The following is a 23,761-nucleotide window of genomic DNA, read 5'->3' on the forward strand; positions in this document are numbered from 1 at the left end:
GGTGAGTGACCCACCTGCCACCTGAACTGCCACCACCCCCTGGATTCTGTTCCCCCAAGACCCACTCCAAGGGCCCAACCCCTCCTACCTCATCATCCTCTCCAGAGCTATCATTTCCCCACAACTCCAGCAGACTTCATCAACCCAGCCACAGTCCACACCAATCTGAAGAACAAGTGACCTGCCTCCCAGCTGAACTCCCCCACTCCCCAGATCCTGACCCTTACAGCACACCCTATGACCCTCCTTCTAGCTTATAACCCCAGCAGCTGTACCAGAGGCCAGGCTAATCCTTGGGACCTCAGATAAGACACTTATCACTGTCAGCTAATACTCTATAATGTCTACCCTTCAAATGCTACCCTGGGCTCTATATTCTGGTCTACAACTTTGGAAGAACACATTGGCTTTACCAGAGGCGAGGCTAGATCTAGTGACCCAAGGTCTCAAAAAAAAAAAAAAAAAAAAAAAAAAAAAAAAAAAAAAAAAGCAGAGACACCTTATTGGACCTGAAGATCAGCAGTTACCAGGACCCTTGGCCATTTAGGCCAGACGACCAGAGAGGAAATGGAAACCAAAGAACAAAACACCTATCCAACAAAGACAAATACAGGAATCAACACCTCTACCTATAATCACCCCAAATCCAGATGCCTGAATGTCAGTATAAGAACATAATAAATAAAAGAAAGGACAATATGGCACCATCAGAACCAAGCTATCCTATGACAGACAGCAAGACCTAATGTTCCAAAGCAGCTGAAGCACAAGAAAATTACTTTTAAAACAGCTTTATGAGGAAGATTGAGGTCCTTGAAGAAGAAATGGGGAAAAAATCCTTGAAAGAAATTGATAAAGACAAAAAAAAATTGGAGGAAATCAACAAAGCTGTTAAAGAATGGCAAGAAAGCCAAGAGTGGGGGAGGACAGGCAAAGGAAACAGCTTAAGACATGAAAATGGAAATAGAAACAATAAAGAATATACCAACTGAGGGAATTCTGGAATGGAAAATCTGGGTAAGTGAACAGGAACTACAGATGCAAATATCATCAATAGAGTAAAAGAGATGGGAGAGAATCTCAAGCAGCAAAGATACAATAGAGGAAATAGATTCATCAGTCAAATAAAATGTTAAATCTAAAAGATTCTTAACACAAATCATCCCAGAAATTGAAACACTGTGAAAAGACCAAACCTAGGAATAAAATAAATAGAAGATGGAGATGAAACCCAGCTCAGTGGCCCAGACAATATACTCAACAAAATTATAGAAGAAGAAAAATTTCCCAACCTAAAGAAGGGCTTACCTGGAAAGGTACAAGAAGCTTAGAGAACTCCAAATAGACTGGACCAAAAGAAGTCTTCTTGCCACATAATCATCAAAACACTAAACATACAAAACTAAAAGGAATACTAAAAGCTGAAAGGGAAAAAGGCCTAGTAACATAAAGGCAAACCTATCAGAATTACACCAGACTTTTCAGCAGAGACTCTAAAACCCAGGAGGGCTTGCACAGATGTTTTGCAGACTCTAAGAGACAACAAATGTCAGCTCAGGTTATTATATCCAGCAAAAAATTCAACCCCATTGATGGAGAAAACAAGGTGTTTCATGACAAAATTAAATTCACAAATCCAGTCTTACAGATGGTAATAGAAGGAAAACTCTAAACCAAAGAAGTTAGTAATACTGAGGAAAACACAGGCAATAGATAATCTCACACTAGCAAAACACAAAGAAGTGACACACACATACACCAATAATAACAACAAAATAACAGAAAATAATAATCACTGTTCACAAATATATCTCATTATCAACAGACTCAATATATCTCATTATCAACAGACTCAATTTGCCTATTGGTATAGGAGGTCCTTCTATCTCAGTTTTGAACATCTATGCCACAAATACAAGGGAACACAGATTCGTAAAACAAATATTACTAAAGCTTAAATCACACATTAAACCCCACAAATTAATAATGGGAGACTTCAACAGTGCACTTTCACTAATAGACAGGTCATCTAGACAGAAGCTAAACAGAAATAATGGAAATAACAGACATTATAACTCAAATGAATCTAACAAATATGTAAAGAACATTTCACCCAAACAAAAAAAAATACATCTTCTTCTCAGTACGTCATGTAATCTTTCCCAAGATTGACCATATACTTGATCACAAAGCAAGTCCCAACAAATACAAAACAATTGAAATAACCCCCAGTATCTTATCAGATCACCATGGATTAAAGCTGAAGTCCAACAACACAAATTACAGAATGCCCACCAATTCATGAAACTGAACAACTCTCATCTGAATTACCACTGGGTCAAGAAAGAGAAAAAGAAGGAAATTAAAAACTTCCTAGAATGTGGCTGACGGTGGAGGAGGACTGAGAAACCAAGGACAACGGCAATGAGCATGAACTCTACAGCATGGACGGGCTCACTGTGAGCCTTGTCAGTTTGGTTGCTCACCTTCCTGGACTTAGGGGGAGCTGGGAGGACCTTGGACTTAACATAGTGAAGGGAACCCTGATGGCTGTTTGGCTTGGAGAGGGGCGGAGTGGGGGTATGGGTGGAAGGGAGGGGAGGGAAGGGGGAGTAGGAGGGGAGGAGATGGAAATTTTTAATAAAAAAATGAGAAAAAAAAACTTCCTAGAAGTCAATAAAAATGAATGCACAACATACCCAAAATTATGGGACACAATAAAAGTGGTGCCAAGAGGAAAGTTCATAGCGCTAAGTGCCTGAATAAAAAATTTGGAGAAATCTCATAGTGCAACTTAGTGAACACCTAAAAACTCTAGAACAAAAAGAAGTAAGCACACACAAGAGAAGTAGACAGCATGAGGGCTGATAGAAATAAAATAGAAACAGAACAATACAAAGAATCAACAAAACAAAGAGTTTGTTCTTTGAGAAAATCAGCAAGATAGACAACCCTCATCCAAACTGACTAAAAGGATTGGAGAGAATAACCAAATTAACAAAATCAGTAATGAAAAGGGGGCATAACAACAAACACTAAAGAAACCTAGACATTCATTAGGTTATACTTAAAAATTCTGTACTCCACAAAATTAAAAAATATAAAAGAAATGGACAAATTTCTTGATAGATACCATATACAAAAATAAAATTAATATTTGATAATTTAAACAGACTTATTTACCCCCATGGAAACAGAAGTAGTCATTAAAAGTCTCCCAAAAACAATAACAACAAAATCTCGGGCCATATGGTTTCAGTGCAGAATTCTACCAGACTTTCAAAGAAGAGTAAATACCAATACTCCTCAAATTATTTCACAAAACAAAAACAGAAGGAACATTGCCAATTCAATTTATGAATCCAAAGTCATCCTGATATGCAAACCACACGAAGACTCAAGAAAGAAAACTATAGACCAGTTTCTTTTATGAACATTGATGCAAAATAGTCAATAAAATACCCACAAACTGAATCCAAGAACACATAAAAAAGATCATCCAACAGGCTTAATCCCAGAGATGCAGGGTTGGTTCAACATATAAAAATCTGTCAACACAATCCAACATATAAACAAACTGAAAGAAAAAAATATGATCATCTCACTAGATGCTGAAAAAAATCTTTGATAAAATCCAAAACCCCTTCATGATAAAAGTCTCAGAAAGGTCAGAGATACAAAGAACATACCTAAACATAATAAAAGCAATATACAGCTAGCTGACAGTCAACATCAAATAAAATAGAGAAAAACTAAAAGAAATTCCACTAAAATCAGGAACAACATAAAGCTGTCCACTCTCTCCATATCTATTCAATACAGTAGTTCCAGCTAGAGCAATAAGACAACAATAGGATTTCAAGGAACACAAATTGGAAAGGAAAAGTCAAAATATCACTGTTTGCAGATAATCTGACAGTGTACATAAGCAAAAATTTACCAGGGAACTCCTACAGTTGGTAGACAGTCACCTTTAATGAAGTGGCTGGATACAAGATTAACTAAAAAAAAAATCAGTAGTCCTCCTATACAGAAATGATAAATGAGAAGATAACACACTCCACAACAGACACAAACAATATAAAATATCTTGGGGTAACTCTGAGTGAAAGATCTGTATTACAAGAACTTGAAGTCTTTGAAGACAGAAATTGGAGAAGATATCAGACAATGGAAAGATTTCCCATGCTCATTAATCTAGGCAAGATTAACATAATAATAATGGCTATTTTACTAATAGCAATCTTCAGGTTCAATGCAATCCCCATCAAAATTTCAACATGATTCTTTACAACCCTTGAAATAACAAAATTCAGCTTCATATTGACAAACAACAACAACAACAAAAAACCCAGGATAACTAAAAGAATCCTGTACAGTAAAAGAACTTCTGGAGGTATCACCATCCCTGATTTCAAGCTCTACTACAGAGATATAGTAATAAAAACTAGCATGCATGGTATTGGCATAAAAACAGATGGGTGGATCAATGAAATTGAATAAAAACCCAGATGTAAATTCACACAACTATGGACAACTAATTTTTGACAAAGAAGTCAAAGTTAGACAGTGGAAAAACTAAGGCATATTCAACAAATTGTGCTGGTATAACTGGATGTCCAGATGTAGAAAAATGCAAATAGATCCATATCTGTCACCCTGCACAAAACTCAAGTCCAAGTGGATTAAAGACCTCAACATAAATCCAGTTGAATTAAACCAGATAGAAGAAAAATGGGTAGTATCCTTGAACACACTGTTGCAGGTGACAACTTCCTGAATAGAACACTAGTAGCTTGGATGCTCACATTGACAGTTAATAAATGGGACCTAATAAAAGTGGAAGGCCTCTGTAAGGCAAAGGGCACTGTCAAGAGGACAAAATGACAGCCTACAAAATGGGAAAAGAGTTTTTTCACCAACTCCATATCTGACAGAGGGCTGATTTCCCAAATATATAAAGAACTCAAGAAACTAGAAACCAACAAACTAAATAGTTTAATTTTAAAATGGGATACAGAGAATCTCAAATGAACAAGAAACACTTAAAGAAATGTTAAGCATCCTTAGCTATTAGAGAAATGCAAATCAAAAGATCTCTGGAACTTCATCTTACACCTGTAAAAATGACTAATATCAAAAACACAAATAACAGCTTATGCTGGAGAGGATGTGCAGCAAGGGGAACATCCCTCCGTTGTGAAGTGGGAGTGTAAACTTATATAACCATATAATCAATATGGCAGTTTCTCAGAAAATTGGAAATCAATCTATCCCAAGACCCAGCTGTACCACTTTTGGGCACATATCACAAGGATGCTTGCTCATCTATGTCTACAGCAGCTTTATTTGTAATAGCCAAAAACTGGAAACAACCTAGATTCCCCTCAACTGAAAAATAGATAAAGAACATGCACATTTACACATGGAGTATTACTCAGCTGTTAAAAATAATGGCATCATGAAATTTGAAGGCAAATGGAAGGAACTAGAAATAATTACCCTGTGTGAGATAACGTAGACCGAGAAAGACAATCATGATATGCTCTCACTCATAAGTGGATATTAGCCATAAAGTAAAGGAGAAACATGCAATAATCCTGCTATAATCCACAAACTCAGAGAAGCTAAGTAACAAGGAGAGCCCAAAGAGGGATGCATGGATCTTCCTGGGAAGAGGAAGTAGAAAAGATCTAGGGATGGGTGGAGATAGGAAGATGAGGGATCAGGTTGTGGGGTGGATGGAAGGGGAATGTACTGAAACAGAGACTGGAAATGGGCGTGGCATTTTGGGGTCAGACAGAACCCTGATGCAATGGAAACTCCCGGAAACCTACAAGGATGACCCCAGCTAAGACTTCTAGCAACAGTGGATACTTGGCCTGTACTGGTCATGTCCTGTAACCAGGGACGACTTCCAGTGGAGAGTTTGGGACACCAACCCAGCCACATAACCTTTGACCTACAGTTTGTCCTGCTTATGGGATATGCTGGGGTAGGAATGGTGCAGAGGTCGTGGGAATGGCCAACCAATGACTGGTGAAGCCATGCCATGAGGTTGAGCCCACCCCTGACACTACCTTGATGGTCCAGAGACCTGTGCCAGAACCACATATGACTGGAGAAAAAAATGTGTCAGTGTAATGATTCCTAATGATATTCTGCTATACTCATAGTTTGGTGACTACTCCAATTGTCTATCAGAGAGCCTTCATCCAGTAACTGATGTAAACAAATGCAGAGACCCACAGCCAAACATTAGGCTGAGCTCATGGAATTCTGTTGAAAAGAGAGAAAGGACTGTGGGAGCCAGAGGGGGTCAAAGATATCACAGAAAACTCACAAAAACAATTAACCTGCTACCATAGGAGCTCACAGATATATGTTTTGTTCTTTTGACTTTTAAAAAGGGACCTGCCACCCAGCTCCCAAACAAATTACTTGCAAGAAGTCTTTATTTTTTCTTATAATTGCTTGACCTTAGCTTGCCTTGTTTCTTGCCAGCTTTTCTTAAATTATCCCAACTACCTTGTGCCTCTTCTTACTCCTGTGTATCTTAGTCCATGGCTGGCTGGGTGGCTGGCCCTCGATGTCCTCCTCCTCTTGTTCTCCTATTGCTCTTCTCTGCTTCCAAATTTCTCCTATTTATACTCTCTGACCGACTGCCCCGCCTATCCTTTCTCCTGCCTAGCTACTGGCCATCCAGCTCTTTATTAGACTATCAGGTGTTTTAGACAGGCTTCACAGCTTTCCAGAGTTAAACAAATGCAGCATAAACAAAAGCAACACATTTTTACATCATTAAACAAATGTTTCACAGCATAAACAAAAGAAACACACCTTAAATTAATATTCCCCAACACACAGAGTCTGAACCAACAACCAAGGAGCCTGCATAGGCCCTATACATATACGTGACTGTTGTCTAGCTTGGTTTACTTGTGGGACTCCTATTATCATGGGCACAGGCTGTCCCTAATGCTTTGAGTGGGTTTTGGGCACCTATTCCTCAAACTGGGTTTCCTTGCCAAGCCTTAATAAAAGGGGAGGTGCTTAGTCTAACAGCAACTTGATATGCCATGCTTTGTTGATACCCATGGGAGGCCTGTTCCTTTCTGAGCAGAAACATAGGAAGAGTGGATGGGGTTGGGGAGAGGAGAGAGGAGAAATTGCAGTCAGGATGTTAAATACATAAATAAATTTAATTTAAAAAGACTCATGTCTATAAAATACTGTATTTAAACTACTTTGCTCTCATGAGATAGGTATATATATTTACTTTTCACACATATTTTTAAAGATTTATTATTTTTGAATTTCACTGTTTCTCAGCTCCTCTTTCTCTAAGATCACTTTTTTCTGCTCCTTGGAAGTGGTGTGTCTCTGTAAGTCTGTGGTCCATGTTCATTACTGGGCACCTGCTAAGATTTTCCCTTTGTCCTTGATCCTTTTAAGGATGACTTGGACATGCATTGCTTTTACCTGGTGCATTTTTTTATATTTGTATCCACCCATCCATCCGTCCGTCCATCCATCCATCATCCATCCATCCATCCATACGTCCGTCTGTCCGACTATCCGTCCATCCATCCGTCCGTCAGTCCATCCATCCATCATCCATTCTGAAAGAACCTAGCCATCATCTCATAACTATATTCCCTTTTCTCCCTCTGAGGATGCACTGGTACAAGAATAGTAAGTGTGGGGCACCCTGGACGTTTTGGTTTTGTTTGTGTTTTCTGGTAGGGTTAAACCCGGGATCTCACACATGCTATTCAAGCACTCTACCCGCAGTACTTCCTCTGACTTTATTTGGAGGCAGAGTCTCATCTAGTTTCCTTGGAGCACCATCCTTCTGCCTTAGCTTCCCAGGTATATGATTTTACAAGGCTCTGACCCAGAATTCCATAGGTCCCTTGCTGGCCCCTTAGCTGCCTTTTTCTCTTAAGCCTCACGTGTACACCTTCAATTTCTCTATTTAACAATTCACTAACCCTATAGTATCTGATATTTAGAATTAATATATGTTAATGTGTCCCATATTTAATACTAAATTCACCCATTGAAGTGTTTGCTTGTTTTTTGTTATTGTTTTCTTTCTTTCTTTCTTTCTTTCTTTCTTTCTTTCTTTCTTTCTTTCTTTCTTTCTTTTTTCCTTTCTTTCTTTCTTTCTTTCTTCCTTTCTGTATGTCTGTCTTGAGACGTGGTTATGATATGTCACTTTGACTTGTCAAAACCTGTCATATAAACATGACTGGCCTTTAACTCACAGAAAATTCTTCTACAGTGGCTGCATGAGTGCTAGGATTATAAGCATGCAACATGTCTGATTGAAAGTCTTAATTTAAGATATATTATCTAAGGTTATAGTTCAATGGTATGCATGACCCTACATCCCATTCCCAGAAAAGCACACAAAGAAAATAATATTTTATTATTCAGCCCAAAATATCCATTTGCTTTGTTTCTTATAAATGCTAATTATGAGTGCACATATCTTCCTCTTGTCATACTGATTTTATGAATCTTTTCAGTATAATTATTTTAAAGGCTAATTTATATGCTCTAGCATCTATAGTCTTTGGTATTGTTTATTTTTCTTAGATTATTGATTTTAGGTTGGATGGTCACAATCATTTGCAAGTTTGGAATTTTGAAGGTAATAAAATACACTTGGATCTACCTCCTGGTCTTGACCCGTTCAGCACCATGGGTTTACTTTCCCTTATTTTACGCCAGCCAGAGAGAGCACAGAAGCAATGACCTAAATCAAAATTAAGTCACAATTTTAAGGAAATTTATGTAGCCTTTTTGTCACCTCATTTTCTAGGTCATAGAGGCCTTCTGCCAGAGCTCAGCCTGGGCTTCACATTCAAGCTGACCTGCTCCTTGAGGAAAACACGATTTGTTGCTCCTGAGTTTCAGTGTACCCCTAGACAAGTAAGTGCTCACAGAGTTTAGCTCTAGGATCTCTGCAAAGGACACAAAACAGCAGTTTTCAAACAAAGACACGTGAAGCTCATTATTGAGGGTGATTATAAAGTCAAATTCAGAATATTCTGATATTCTAAATCACTTAGAATAGAGTGATTCAAAATAGAAAACTAAGGTTAGCACAATAACTCAAATGGTTAAGTACTTGCCTTGCAAACACAAGGATGTGTTTGATTCCCAGAACCCACATGAAAAAATTCTGGATACAATAGCATATGCTTGCAGTGCCAGAAACAGGAAGAACAGCAGATCTCTGGGGCTTATTGCTGACCATCCAGGATAAATGACTGGGTGGCCTAGCAGCCTAGAGGTCACCTAGAATACCCTATCTCAAAAAACTCATGATGGACAGCTCCTGAAAGAATGTACAAGTAGAAATTTGGTGTGTGTGTGTTTGTGTGTGTGTGTGTGTGTGTGTGTGTGTGTGTATACACTCACCTCTGACATATGCTTGCACGTATGCATATGTACCCCCCACACAAAGAGAGAGAGAGAGCAATATAGAACTAGTGAGTACATAACTTTAATATTCTGTGTTTAACAATCACTATGCCAATCATAAAATTAACAAATACTGGATTTGAACTGTGTTTTATTTATTTATTTATTTTCAATGCTACAGATGGAGTTCAGGATAGCACTGTATCACCTTACTTTTTGAGACAGGGTTATAATTCCGTGCAACACAAGGTGACCTTGGATTTGTGAGCACTTGTTCAACCTCTTAAATACTATGATTATAGGTGTACAATACTCTGTCAAGGTGGAACTCTGTATTCAAAGCAATTGCCCTAACAAACCCATAAGATCACCTTAATCAACCGCAGCAGAATGTATATCCATCAACAGATGGATGTAAAATACTTTCATGGGAGATCATTTGTTAGGCCCCCAATGTCTTAATCAGCTTTATTATAATATCATTATATGAATTTCCAATTTCAAATCAATTATATGTCACTGGAAATATATTTTTGAAAACCGAACAGGAAACCAGAAAACTCAAAATTAGCTATAAATTAAACAAGGAAACTGAATATAAAAGGGCATTTTTGAAACAAAATATTAACATATGTCAAAGTTTAGGAGATATTCCAAAAAAATACTAAGATAGAAAATCATACTGATCAGTATCTACATGGGGTTCCTAGAGCCCACGCAGCAGCTCATAACTACCTGTAACTTCAGCTTCAGGGATCTGACACTATCTTCTGAGCTCTGAGGACATCTCACGCATATGGTGAATAGAGTCCTCCTTGGTACCTAACTTCTCTGGAACAATAAAACCAATGTAATAAGGAAAGGGATCACTTTGATAATGTTCCTGGCAATGTTTTGTAGGCAAAAGACCAACAGCAGACAAAAAAATCCCAAATGAAACAGGAGGCAGTCCTTCACACTACAGTGTCTCTATACAGCAATGAACACGATCTACAAGAGAAAACTGATGGCCAGCAGAGTGGGTTGGAGCATTTATAAATTGTATAGACAATGTGTTATGGAATAATGTTTTTATACACTGTGAATATTAGTCCATGCCAAGGTATCTTCTGACTAGGTTAAGAAAAGAGCTGACTGGTTGGTAGTTAGGCAAGAGGTATAGGCGGGACAGCAAAACAGAGAGGACACCAGGAAGAAGGAGGGCAGAGTCTTAGGAGTAGTGAGCAGATTCAGAGAGAAGCAAGATGGATATACTGTACTGAGCAAAGGAACCAAACCACATGACAAAGTAGAGATAAAATATGGGTTAATTGAAAATGTAAGAGTTAGCTAGTAACAAGCCAGAACTACGGGCCAAGCATTCATAATAATATTACATCTCTATGTCAGTTATTTGGTAACTGGTGGGTGAGAAAAAAACGTCTGCCTACAACAATGGAAGGGTTTAGAACCAAAATTATTGTTTCACAACTGAATAGCATCAAATATTTAAACCACAAAAGACTTGAACAGACATATTTTGTAAGAGGACATAATAAAGGTTCACTCAGAAGGGAGAAACAACTCAATGTTTAAGAGCATTGGCTGCTCTTCTATAGGACCAGAGTTCTATTCCCAGCACCCATATGCAGCTCACAAGAGTCTGTAACTCCATTCCCTTGGCTTCTGATGCCCTCTTCTGGCTCCTTGGGTGTGTGTTTGGTAGAAAGAACATGCAGGCAAACTATCCATATACATAAAAATAAATAAATAAAATTTAAAGAAATAAAGGAACATGAAGGTGTCCAATATCACTAATAATCAAAGAAAAGCAAATTAAACCAAAATGACAAGTTTTGTTCAAGTCCAAATAGCTGTTATTTAAAAAAAAAAAAACAAAATACCCAAGTGTTAGCCCGAAGAATGGAAAATGGCTTCACAGGTGATAAGAGAGTAAATAACACAACTGTGATGGAAAAATGGCATAAATTTCCCTTAAAAGTTAAAATACATCTACTAGACAATCTGATCATCTCACCTACTGGTACCTGTGACAGTGAAATAAGTATCACCCTATGATAAACACATCTACAAATTGGGGGGGGGGTCGTTATACTCCAGGGGTGGAAAGGTGCAGATGTGGGTTTCATCCATAAAGCTGGAAGAAAAAAATCTGTATTCTATGTTCCCTTCAGGGTTACTCTCAACAGACAATGCTGGGAAACGCGGACAAAATTGTATCCAATACCAAAGTTGGTAGGGAAAATGGAACAGGTTGATATTAAAGGTCACTTATCAATATGCTACAATGTCAGCAGCTTCATTCCTCAGTCTCCCATTCTGTTATGGTTGATTGTTAGCAAGTTCAAGAACAGTGAGGGGCACGTGGGGGATTGTTCACCCGCCACGCCTCAAGGCTGTGATCACGTCTGCGGCTTCCAGTTCTGGACACAGCCTTGCGTGAAGCACCACCGTGGTTTAGCATCAGTCATGATTCAGTGTTCTTCCTAATGGTGAGTTCTATATTGTGCACCAGCCTGGTCCACTTAGAATCTCTTTTTAATGGCCAAGTCAGAAAGATGCTGTAAAGCACTTGACATCTCAACTGCCTCTGGAAAAATGTGTCCCAATAGGCTGCACGGCTCAGAAAACAGAAGCGAAGGGCTGCGATTGGAACGCTGCCGTGTCCCTGATAGGAACACTCCACACCAGGATAATGCCTTCTTTTTGTGCATATCTGTAGCAAGGAGGCTGCTTGTTTGTCCTGGATGCCCAGAATTGGAATAACCACACAGAAACTGTATTACTTCAAACACTGCTTGGCCTATTAGCTCTAGCTTCTTATTGGTTAGCTCTTACATATTAATGTAACCCATTTCCATTATTTTATATTTTACCACGAGGCATGTGGCCTACCGACAAGGTTCCTACATCTGTCTCTGGTCAGGCTACATGGCTTTTCCTTGCCCCCGTCTCCCTTTTTTCAGCATTTAGCTTCGTTTTCCCTGCCTAACTATCCTATCAGGCCAAACCAGCTTCTTTATTAACCAATGGTATTCACAATATATAGAGGGGACTCCCACATCACATGTGCTTAGAAAACACCTGTTAATCTGCTCACAGTCAGCCCGTTCTCCAAGCCAAGTAGCAACATGCTGGCTGACCCAGGGAACATAATGACATCATTACCTAATGAACTGTCGAGAAACTCATTTGAACATGGCCGTCCTTCAAAGAAGCGTGAATCTTCCCATGATTAAAGTGATTTAGATAGGAGAAATTCAGGGTAGACCATATTAATTTAGGAATGAGTCATTATGTTCAGCTCCAGTCTACAACCTAATGAGCTGATTGAAATTCATTTAAATCCCTTGGAAAATACATGCAGAGTCTGAACAATATACATAATTTGGAACCAACAGACATTTCCTCTAAAAAAAAAAAAAAAAACAATAGATTTCAATCACTACAAATCAAATAAATCTATGGAAGGTTTTTTTCCCCCATGAAATTATTGGACTCCATCAGTCCTGAGCTTCTGAAATTAATGAAGACTGAGGAAAACCCCTGAACTGAAAGCCTCCTTCAAAAAAGATGAATGAAAATGTTGATTAATAAAATTTCATGATTTACTTAAATGAGAGGTTTATTAACCAGGATGTGGTGGGAACCATCTGTGAGACTAACTGTGTGTTTAACCATACTAATGTTTAAAAATTTGCTAGAAATCTTGGTACCTTTGGTTATAAACAATAAAAATAATCAGAATTGCATACATACTTTGATTATTACAGAAAAGAATTATAAAGTGTTATAAGAGTTAATGTATCAAGGTAAAGAAAAAAATGCATCAATTTTCATAATTTTAGACAAGAGCTTTGTGTATATGAAGAGAAGATATAAAGCTAACATAAACACAGTTTTGACTTGACTTTTACACATCTTTACATCTTGTTTTACTGTAATCATTGTTTTTTCAGCTTAAGTCTCACTGTGGAGCTCCATATGTAGCCCAGGTTAGCCCTATTCTTGCCTCAGCCTCCCATATGCTGGGATTATACACATGTACCACTGCCTCTAGCTCGTGTTTGTTTTCAGGATACTGTGATCCAAGGACAGTTTCTTGGAAGGTGGTTTTTCGGATTCCTTATATTCTGGTTGTTTCCCTTCATCCCTGAACTGAGTGCTAATTGCTAGGAATAGGCCAGCTGGCTTCGTTTAGCCTGAGAAGATGACCACAGGCTCTAACACCACAGAGGCCATCTTTTAATGTGTCCCAGGGCCTGGCCTGTACTCCATTCTTCTTTCGGGAGGCTGGGAAATTCTTGTTTCTTTAAGCCAAGTGCCTGATGGCTTTCAGATCTTCTAGATGCAAGTGTTCTAAATAGTAAGTATCCAGACACCCACACATAGGAATTATTTAATCTGTTTCCCATAAGCGGCCCCTCATATGGAGTAAACCTGAGCTAGGCAAGCATTGCTTCTGTGTGGATTCAGGATAAAGAGACACTCAGCTTATCTGTCTTTATTCTTCAGGATAATTACACGAACACATACATAAATCTAAATGTATCTTTTGCTGTCTCCTAGATTTTGATGTTAAGTTATATAAATTTAAAGAACACAATTTTCCCCAGGGTGAAGCTAATTGCCTTGACCTGAAGATTAAGATAAGGGACCACTGAGCTGTCTCCCGTTTCAGCTGCTATAGGAAGGTAATGGTCTTTGTCTCCCTTACTGAAAGTGCACTGCCTAACTCCCTATCTCTCTTCCTCCAAGAAATCTACCATTTTTCCTGTGGTCCTGGAATGCCCCTATCATAAGATGGTGGTGATGGTTAATGTTCTTTAGCAATTTGACAGGATCTGGACTCACCTGAGAGACGAATCTCTGTGTGCTTTGTGCAGGGGGAACAAGCACTCTAGCACTAAGCTGCATCCTCAGCCTTGTTTAGTCCCCTTTAAAACACCCTGGAGACGCCATTTTCTCACTCCTGTATGCCTTCTGAGTCCTCAGACTTTTTCTTCTAATATTTTCACATTTTTATAAATCATTGTTTATTAGATTTCACTTTAGAGCAAGAAGTGAGGTAAATTGGCCTTAATTGGTCTATGTTTGTCTGCCACTGTTTGTTAATTAATCCATTTCTTTCATTGATTTGAATTGCAAATCTCATTTTGTGCTATTCTTCCATATTTACTGGAGGCTATTTCTGTACTTTCTTTTCTGTTTTAGGGAGTGTGTTCCTCAACTATCAGCAAAAGAACTCACTGAAACTTTATATTTCCATACTTGGCAGGGTATGTTCATACTTCTGGGTATTCTTTTTCTTGATTTTTTGTATTTAATTTATAATCAATTGTTTGCAGATAAATTCATTGATTAATTTAGTGTTAATTATAACTTAAAACATGAATTTTGTCTGCCTCTAAATGAGGCATATCATGTATTTATTAAAATGTTCTTTTTTGTGTGATACTGAGACTTGAACATAAGGAGTTACATATTCTGGGCAAGTGCCCCACTGCGGATGTATATGCCCAAACCTTATTAAAATATTCTTGATTTGCTTTTGGAGTGTCTTAAAACCAACTTTGTATAAGTTCCAAATGTCTCGTACTAATTATTTATGTCTTTGTAACCAGCCAATGTGTACAGTTCTTCTCTCAGGCCTAACTCCCCTTTAGTTGCATCCCTGGGGCATTTAAAAATTTAATGTCCACACTAACTTGTAAAGCTGTGTAAAAAAGGAAAACCTTTTTCTTTTTAACATATGTGACTTGATGATCAATTCAGTAACTATGTTTTGAGTCAGAGACAATGTGAACATAGTGGAACTTAAATAATTCTAGTAAAGCCTGTGCTTTTTCTTGGTTAATTACAAATAGAGAGAACGTCTGGGGTCTTCATTTTCACATGTCTGTCCAGAGTTATGTATGACAGTGGTCCTGTCCTCAGCCCGAAACACACATCTCTGTCTGATGTCAAGGTAAGATGTGTGTAAATGGCAATCTCTACATTTTGTTCTCAGCAATTTTTATCATGAATCTACATACAGTCTAGTCATGTACCTTCTCAAGATCTGTGGGATAATTGCTAGTTTTCATCTTTTCCTCCTCCCTTCTTCCTCCTCCTCCATTCCTTCTCCTTCTTCTGTGTCTGTCTCTATCTCTTTCTCTCTCTGTCCCTCTCTCTGTCTTGGTCTCTCTTTTTCCTCTCTGCCTCTTTCCCTCTCTCAGCAGGGCATAAATGTGAAGCCAAAAGCCATCCCCAGATGTTGTCCCTCAGGGGCCATCCACCTTGTTTATTGTTACCCTGGCAGAACTCACTGGGTAGGGTTAAGAGGCTGATTAGAAACCCCAAGACACCGAGACACACCCATCTCTGCCTCTGTAGTGCTAGGATGGCAAGCTCACAGCATGGTGTCTGTTTTTTCCCCTCTCTTAACCAGCCAAAGTGTGATACATACTATTCTTTCATAAATTGAACGTTAAATGGTCTCTTGAGAAGAAAGAACAGTCTCTGCCTACAGATCTTCTTGTATTACCCTGCATACCACCCCAAGTTCTTGTCTGTTGTCTTTGAATCACCCCATATTGATTAAGTCATCAGTATCTTAAAGTGGCTGAAATGAGTTTGCTAATCTTGTTCACAATTTTTAGAAATATTTGTAATGCAAATTCTTGGTCCTGGTTTATCAATGCAATATCATCTGTGAACCAAACTGGTTTCTAGCTTCAATAACAAAACAACTACCACTCACATGCATTGTGTATGATCTGGTTTCTAATTTTCTTTTCCTCTGAACAAAGCTCCACTGACTTTTCCTTTGAAGTTCAGAGTCTCCGTACCCACACACTCAATGGTTTGTTCTGTGTGTATCAGGATTTTGTCAGACTGCAGTCATTCAGGCTCTGGGTGCTGACAGGAACTTGGAACTTCAGGTGTATGGTTTGTACTATTGGACTAGTCTTTGTATCCAAGGCTTTACTTTCTGCTTTTCCAACAAAATAGATTTTTGGTAACCCGATCTTGGATTTCTTTGATGTATTCCTAGAGATGTTTTTCCTCTCGTCTCTTTATCTCATTGCCTGTGTTTGTTACATTCTCATTGCTATAAGCAAATGTACAGCCAGAAGCAGCCGGAGGGAGAAGTTCTACTTTATCTTGTGGTTTGAGAAAGGATGTAGTTCACCATACTAGGGAAGGTGAGATGCAAGAAGCATGAAGCCACTGGGCATACTAACTCTACAACACACGGACCTGCCAGTGATTAGGGCCAGGCTTGAAGACCCCACCGTCAGCCCTGGAGGTTCACTCCAGCTGGCAATGCTCTGACTCCTTCATAACTGTTCTACAACCTTCTGAAACACCGCTATCATCTGGGTACCAGATATGCAAATAGGAGCTCTCAGGAGAGATTTCACATGCAAACCACATCACTATTCTCAAACAGAACAAAGCCAAGATTCTGAAATATGTAGTTTGACTTCTATCCTGCATCATGTCTCACACTACGTAGGTGTGGGTATATTTAGCGCTTTTGTACCTTTTCTTGACTCAGATTCATTTCTTGATCAGGAACCCCTAAGTTTCAGTTCAGCAGAGTTCAACATGACGTCAACTGCTCTGGGATCACTGTCTAGCGGACTAGGTAGCTTGGTCTGCATTCATTAGCCGAAAGTTGGCACAGAAATTCCATCTCAGGGATTTGCACAGCTGAAGATCAATATTTGCCTCTCGCCTTGCAGCAACACACCTCTGTTGTTAAGACGGAGTGGTGGCTTAGGTGTTCATTACAGAGATGAAACAAGATCATCCTTCTGAGAAACGAGTTTTTCGTGTGTTAGTCAGCCTGGAAGAAGTATTATTATTATTTTTGAACTGCACACAGTATGTGGCATTAGAGACTGTCCGAGTTTCTTTATTTTTGGTATGGAGCTTGCAGTGTTCTGCTGTGGACACTTGCCATGGGATGTCTGGCAGATGGACACGTAGGCCACTGGTTCTCAGTGACAGCTCTCCTGAGGGAGAGTCAGGAGACTCACCTACAAAGCTTTGATCTTTTCTTGACTGGCAAGGCCAATAGCAGCTGCATGACAATCTCTCGCATCCTTTCTTCTGTCGTTTGTAAAGCAATGTAACTAACACTTTACTGCCCTTCTCCGAGAGTCATGGGCACCAATTTGACCTCAGTTGATTTGGGCTTGTTTGTGTAGACTTGGATGCTGCCCATGTGCCCAGCTTGTGTTTAACTCTCAAGATCTGCTGTGAAATTACAAACATTTCTCAAAATGCTAAAACCTCTAATGCTACAAACTGCATAGCTCAATTGCCTTTTCAATAAACACATTTATTGGCACTAGATTAAAAATAACCTTAACATAAAGTTTATGCTTTCTAAAACTTGGAAATTATTTATATTTTTAGTGTGTATGTTCATCCTGCACACATATATGTGCAGTATGGATGTGACTGGTGCCCACAGAGGCCAGAAGAGAGCATCAAATCCCTGGAACTGGCGTTACAGTGGTGTGAGCTGCCATGTGGGTGGTGGGAACTGAACTTGGGTTTTCTGCAAGAGCGAGGAAATGCTATTGGCCATGGAGACATCTGTCCAGACCCTAAACTGATGCTCTTTCTAAACAGCAAGAACTGAACTTGGCTCCTCTGCAAGAGCGAGCTAGCGCTACCCTTGAGACACCTCCCCAGCCTCTAAATTGATGCTCTTTCTAAACAGCAAGGAACATCCCCAGAGAGCAGCTCATCGGAACGATGACGTTGAGGCATCAGACGTTGAAATGTGCATTGTCACGATTATGTCTGCCCACAGTTTGAGTTTCGATTTCATCTTTGATAGAAGCCACCATCCATTTATCTCTGGTTTTGCTTTCATGGCTATCCTTGCAGAGATTTTAGTCCGCAGCTGTTGATGCTTGGTGTATTCATTTATTTTCCATTGTTCATGTCTTCAGGTTGATCTAAGGAGATTTTAGAAGATTTAGAAGTTTAAGAAGATTGCATGGAATATTTTTTCTAAATTCTTATGGATGGATAAAAAGAGATTTTCTTTTGAGAAAGGGTCTCATTATATCATCCTGGCTGCCCTGGAATACACTCTGTATACCAGGTTGGCTTCAAGCTCACAGAGATCCTCCTGCCTCTACCCCTGCCTCTGTATACTAGGCTCAAATGCCTGCATTGCATATCTGATGCTAATAGAGATTTTTATTGAAGCACAAATTTTTCAGATATATGCATTAATTCAAACACTGATAATTTCATTTAGACAATCTATACTTTATTTTATGTCCCATATAATGTGCTATTTTTAAAATTGTCTACTCTTGTTTTAATAAAAGATTTGGAATATGAAATTTGGAAAATGAAAATTATTATTTCAATTTTGAAAATTCTTATTTTATGTTTTTTTAAAAAATTAACATATGACATTCATTTAAAAACTTGACCCAATCCAGTTCTGTCAGTGTGTATAAAATTTCTGGTTCATTTTTATCAGCCTACCATTGTGTTTGAATAAACATTGCCCTTCAACACTAGCAACTTAATGACCTTTCACATCTGAAAGTACTTTCGTGCTTGCTTGGTTTTTGCCAAGTGGATTCTCCCCCAAATGCTTCATGATATGCTGACATTTCAGTTAGCATTTCTTGCTGCTAATCCAAAAGGTTGATTCCTTTTAGAAATTCTAGACACCAGTATTCTGGTAGGAATGCTTTTAGCCATCTACTTTTTAATTAAGTAGTTAGAATCCATCCTAAGCTAGCTGGGAAAATTAGCATCGTTGTAGTAACATTTTCCTTTGTTCAATTCTTGGTTTTAAGTCTTCATATTCTTACTTTCAGGTTTTGTCCTTATTTATTCTAGGTTACTTTTGTTAGCTTATACAATATATTTAAATCTGTTTCGTTCGTTCATTCATTCATTCATTCATTCATTAGCATGTGTGCATTTTTATAAATAGGTTCTCAGTGTTAGCTTAGAGAAGGAGGTTGAGCTTGGCTTGGCTCTTGAGTCTGAGACATTCTCTGGCATCCAGTCTTACAACCTAGTCAGAGTTCCCACATATCACCCAGGACCCCAGGAAGCTGCTAGAGCTTCACACCGCTCCACACTCCCAGTTAATCTGTCATTCAAAGTATCCCTTTTTGGATATTAAATCCTGTTATTGCATATTTTGCTTTTAATATATATATGATATATCAAGTATATCTTATACTTCATATATGAAATACCACTATATATTATAAATATATAATAACAAATTTATATATATATATATAGTTTTAATTTTCATGGCATCAAGATAAGAAAGGGTTGATTATAGCCTCAGACTCAAGGAATAGACAGTGAAGAATTATAAGAACAAGCTAATTCTACTAGTGGCATTTAATCTTATAGTCTCCCTCATTAGAAAGCCTGATAAGGCTAAAAATAAGTATTATTAATGAATATCTCCAGGCCACATTAAATTATAAGGAGACTACATGTGTTTTTAGAAAAAATGACAAAATCTGTTTAAATTATATATGAAATAACTCTTGACTCCTAATACTATTTTGGGAACTATGCATCATTTCATTGTGATTTTGTAGATTTAAAAATTACGTTGTTGCAACAAAAATTCAACTGTGAGGAGGAGGATAGATTCTTTTCTAAGAATTTTAATTTTTACTCATGTAGATGTGCATGTGTATGTCCGTGTGTCTGCTCCATGTTTGTGTAGGTGGCCCCAGAGTTCACAGGAGGGAATCAATTTCCCAGGGTCTAAAGTTACAGGTGGTTATGAGCTTCCAGACATGGGTGCCGGGAAATGAGCCTGGATCCTCCACAAGAATGGCCAGAACTCTAAACCACTGAGCAATCTCTCCAGCCTCAAGGGCAGAATTTCAAAGTAAAACTTAAACCCTATTTCATAGAGAATATTCCTGGTTTTCTTTTAAAATTATGCAATGTATGTATGCCTCGCTTTCATATTCTTATTTTCTATAGAAGTTTTATCTCTCTACTTTCTGAAATTCATTTCTTACTTTCCATTTCTCTTCCACTTTCAACTCTCAGAATTATTCAGTCTATTACAACATTTTTCAGAGGTTCATACTTTTTGGGTTAAACTCCAAGTTTGGGTTCTCACTTTTCAGTTTCTCCAGCTTTCCTGCTAGTGAAGAAAGAGAGACAAAGGGTTTCTTGTTTCTCCCACCTCTCCTCGAAGTTGCAGTCACTGCAAACCCTGCACCGTACATTAGCAGAGTTTGCACAGATATGCTACTATTAGACAAGCAGCAGTCCAATTCTTTGCGCTCTGCTTGTGCTTTGCTTTTCAAAACTTAAAGCGATGACCACACTTAAAACTATTATGGCTACACACATGTATGACTCATTCATAAAATGATGGAACTGTGTAGTTGAAACCATGCAGAAGAAATAAACCGAGACCTCAAATAGATTTGTGAAGTTGGCAGCATGAGTTGTACTGGTATTTCTGGGAGATTGTACTTTAAGGTTTCTTGAGGTTTTCCTCGTCCGTATCATGCTGGACTCTCATTACTCTAGAGTAGTGGTCCTAACCTTCCTAATGTTGCAACCCGTTAGTATAGTTCCACATGTTGTGGTGACCCCCTCAATCATAATTATTTTGTTGCTACTTCATAGCTGTAATTTTGTTATTGTTATGAATTATAATGTAAACATCCGATATACAGGATATCTGCTTTGTAACCCCAAAGGGGGTTGTAACCCACAGGTTGAGAACCACTTCTGTAGATCATGTTTTTTCCCTGTATTAAATGTTTAATTTTGCTAAGTCTACATCTTGATGAACACATCTGAAGTTCTTTTTAACAAATTACAAAAAAATCTGTTTCAGGAGTAAACTTTTGATCCCATCTTTGACTGGGGACATAGTGCTGGGATTTAAAATGACTCCTTTTCGTCAGGTTTTAAGAATATTGTCCTCTTCTTTTCTGAGCCCATTGTTGAGATGGGAAAAAAACTGCCTACATACAGTTTCTTTGTGAGAGCTTTCTCAGACTCTTTGGAAGTTTGATATTTCCCTTCCATCTTTGAGGTCCGGGAGTTTCAATGTGTAGGTATGGACAGCATTTTGTTAGCTGCACTTCAAACCTAGCAGGTCATTTCAATTACATCAATGTTTCTTTCTTTCTCCACACTTCTCTTCAGATAGCTTTTATTATCTCTGCCTCATTTGTTCGTTTTCTTCTTCATTTAGCATTCTCATTAGAGAGACAAAACACTTTCTTATTTTCCCCAGCCCTCTAAATGTCTACTCTGGGTTGCCCACTCCTTCCACAACAGAAGCAAACTCTACAGTTACTAAACTCTTTCACTTTGCAATGGAAGACAGTAGAAGACCACCATCAGCAACACATTTCTAAAGATGCAGTCCCTATGATGGGATGTGGATGGATACGATTTAATGGGACCATACATGTTCTTCTGGTATACAAGCTGGTGTCAATGTGCCACATTGCTGCTGCTTTGCATCAGCAGACTTGTGGAAACCATAGAGCCAAATACAGAAGCAGGTAGGCTTTCTGCACTACTAATGAGCAAAGGGTTTTGCAAAGGGGATCATTGGCTTTTATTAAAGAGTTGAGTTTGAAATCAAGCTACTTTGTATGGTGGATTAAATAACCTTTGACACTTTTATATGAATTATCAGAATAGCATAAATTTATCTTCCAGATATATAATTTAGTTGTCAATGAAAACATTTATTTATGTTATATATGTTAAAAGTTTTAAATGCCTTCTGTACAACAACAGCATTAATTTCTAAAGTATTTATTTTCTTTGTTGTTGCTATTTTCCATGGGGCTCATAGTTTTTATACTTGGAATATATCTTAGACTATCAAATTAAGACTTTGCTCTTTAAATTATATTTTACTTGTAGAATTGATTCTTCTGTTTATTCTTCCTAATCATTCTCTATGTACACTCTAATCTAATGCTTGAACTTTTAACTTATAAGAACCCTACAGCTGAAGAACACATTGTAGATAAAATATTAAGTTAAATTTAAAAAATTAAAGTTAGGTAAAATATACAAGTTTTTGGCACATGGATTAGTGATTTTTTTTATAATTTCTGTGACAAAATGCCTAACAAAAGCTACTGAAGGAAGGAAGGGTTTGTTTTAGCTCACAATATGAGGGGATACAGTCCACCATGGCCAGAATGCATAGCAGCAGAAGCACAAGGCAGCTTGTTACATTGTGTCTTCAACAGGAAGCAGAGAGAGCAGAATGCTGCCTGTTCTAGTTCAAACTCTATTGCTGTGATAAAACACTCTGACCTAGAGCAACTTCAGGGAACAAAAGGCTGATTGAAAACCAAAAAAAAAAAAAAAAAAAAAAACTTGCAGGTTAAAATCCATCACTGTGAAGAAATTGGAACAGGACTGAAGCAGGAACTTAAAGCAGAAACCATTGACGATGTCTGCTTGCTGACTTGCTCATGTGCTCACACTTAGCTAGAATTCTGATGCAGCTCCAAATAGATGGAAATAGAAAACACCATTCTGAGTGAGGTAACCCAGACCCAAAAAAATGAATTTGGTATGTATTCACTCATAAGTGGATTCTAGACATAAATAAAGGTCAGTGAGCCTATAATTCCTGATCCTAGAGAAGCTAAATAAGAAGGTGAACCCAAAGAAAAACGTATAGTTATCCTCCTGGATATTGAAAGTAGACTAGATTGCCAGGCAAAAATTGGGATCTTGGGGGTGGAGGTGGGGTGGCGGTAAGGGGTGATGGGGAGTTGTGGAGAGAAAAGTGAGGAGGGGAGGATGGGGAGACCCTGGGCGAATGGGATGGTTGGGATGGAGGAAGGGTGGATAGGGGAGCAGGGAAGAAGATATCTTAATTAAGGGAGCCATTTTAGGGTCAGCAAGAGACTTGACTCTAGAGGGGTTCCCAGGCATCCATGGAGATGTCCCCAGCTAGTTCCTTGGGCAGCTGAAGAGAGGGAGTCTGAAATGGCCCTTTCCTATAGCCATACTGATGAATATCTTGCATATCACTACAGAAGCTTCATCTGGAGATGGATGGAGATAGAGACAGAGACCCACATTGGAGCGCAGGACAGAGCTCCCAAGGCCCAAATGAGGAGCTGAAGGAGGGAGAACATGAGCAAGGAAGTCAGGACAGCGAGGAGTGCGCCTACCCACTGAGACGGTGGGGCTGGTCTAATGGGAGCTCACCAAGGCCAGCTCAAATGGGACTGAAAAAGCATGGGATAAAACCGGACTCTATGAACGTGGCAGACAATGAGGGCTGACTAAGAAGCCAAGAACTATGGCA

The sequence above is a fragment of the Arvicola amphibius genome, chromosome 3, assembly GCF_903992535.2.
Source record: "Arvicola amphibius chromosome 3, mArvAmp1.2, whole genome shotgun sequence".
In the NCBI taxonomy this organism is placed as follows: domain Eukaryota; kingdom Metazoa; phylum Chordata; class Mammalia; order Rodentia; family Cricetidae; genus Arvicola; species Arvicola amphibius.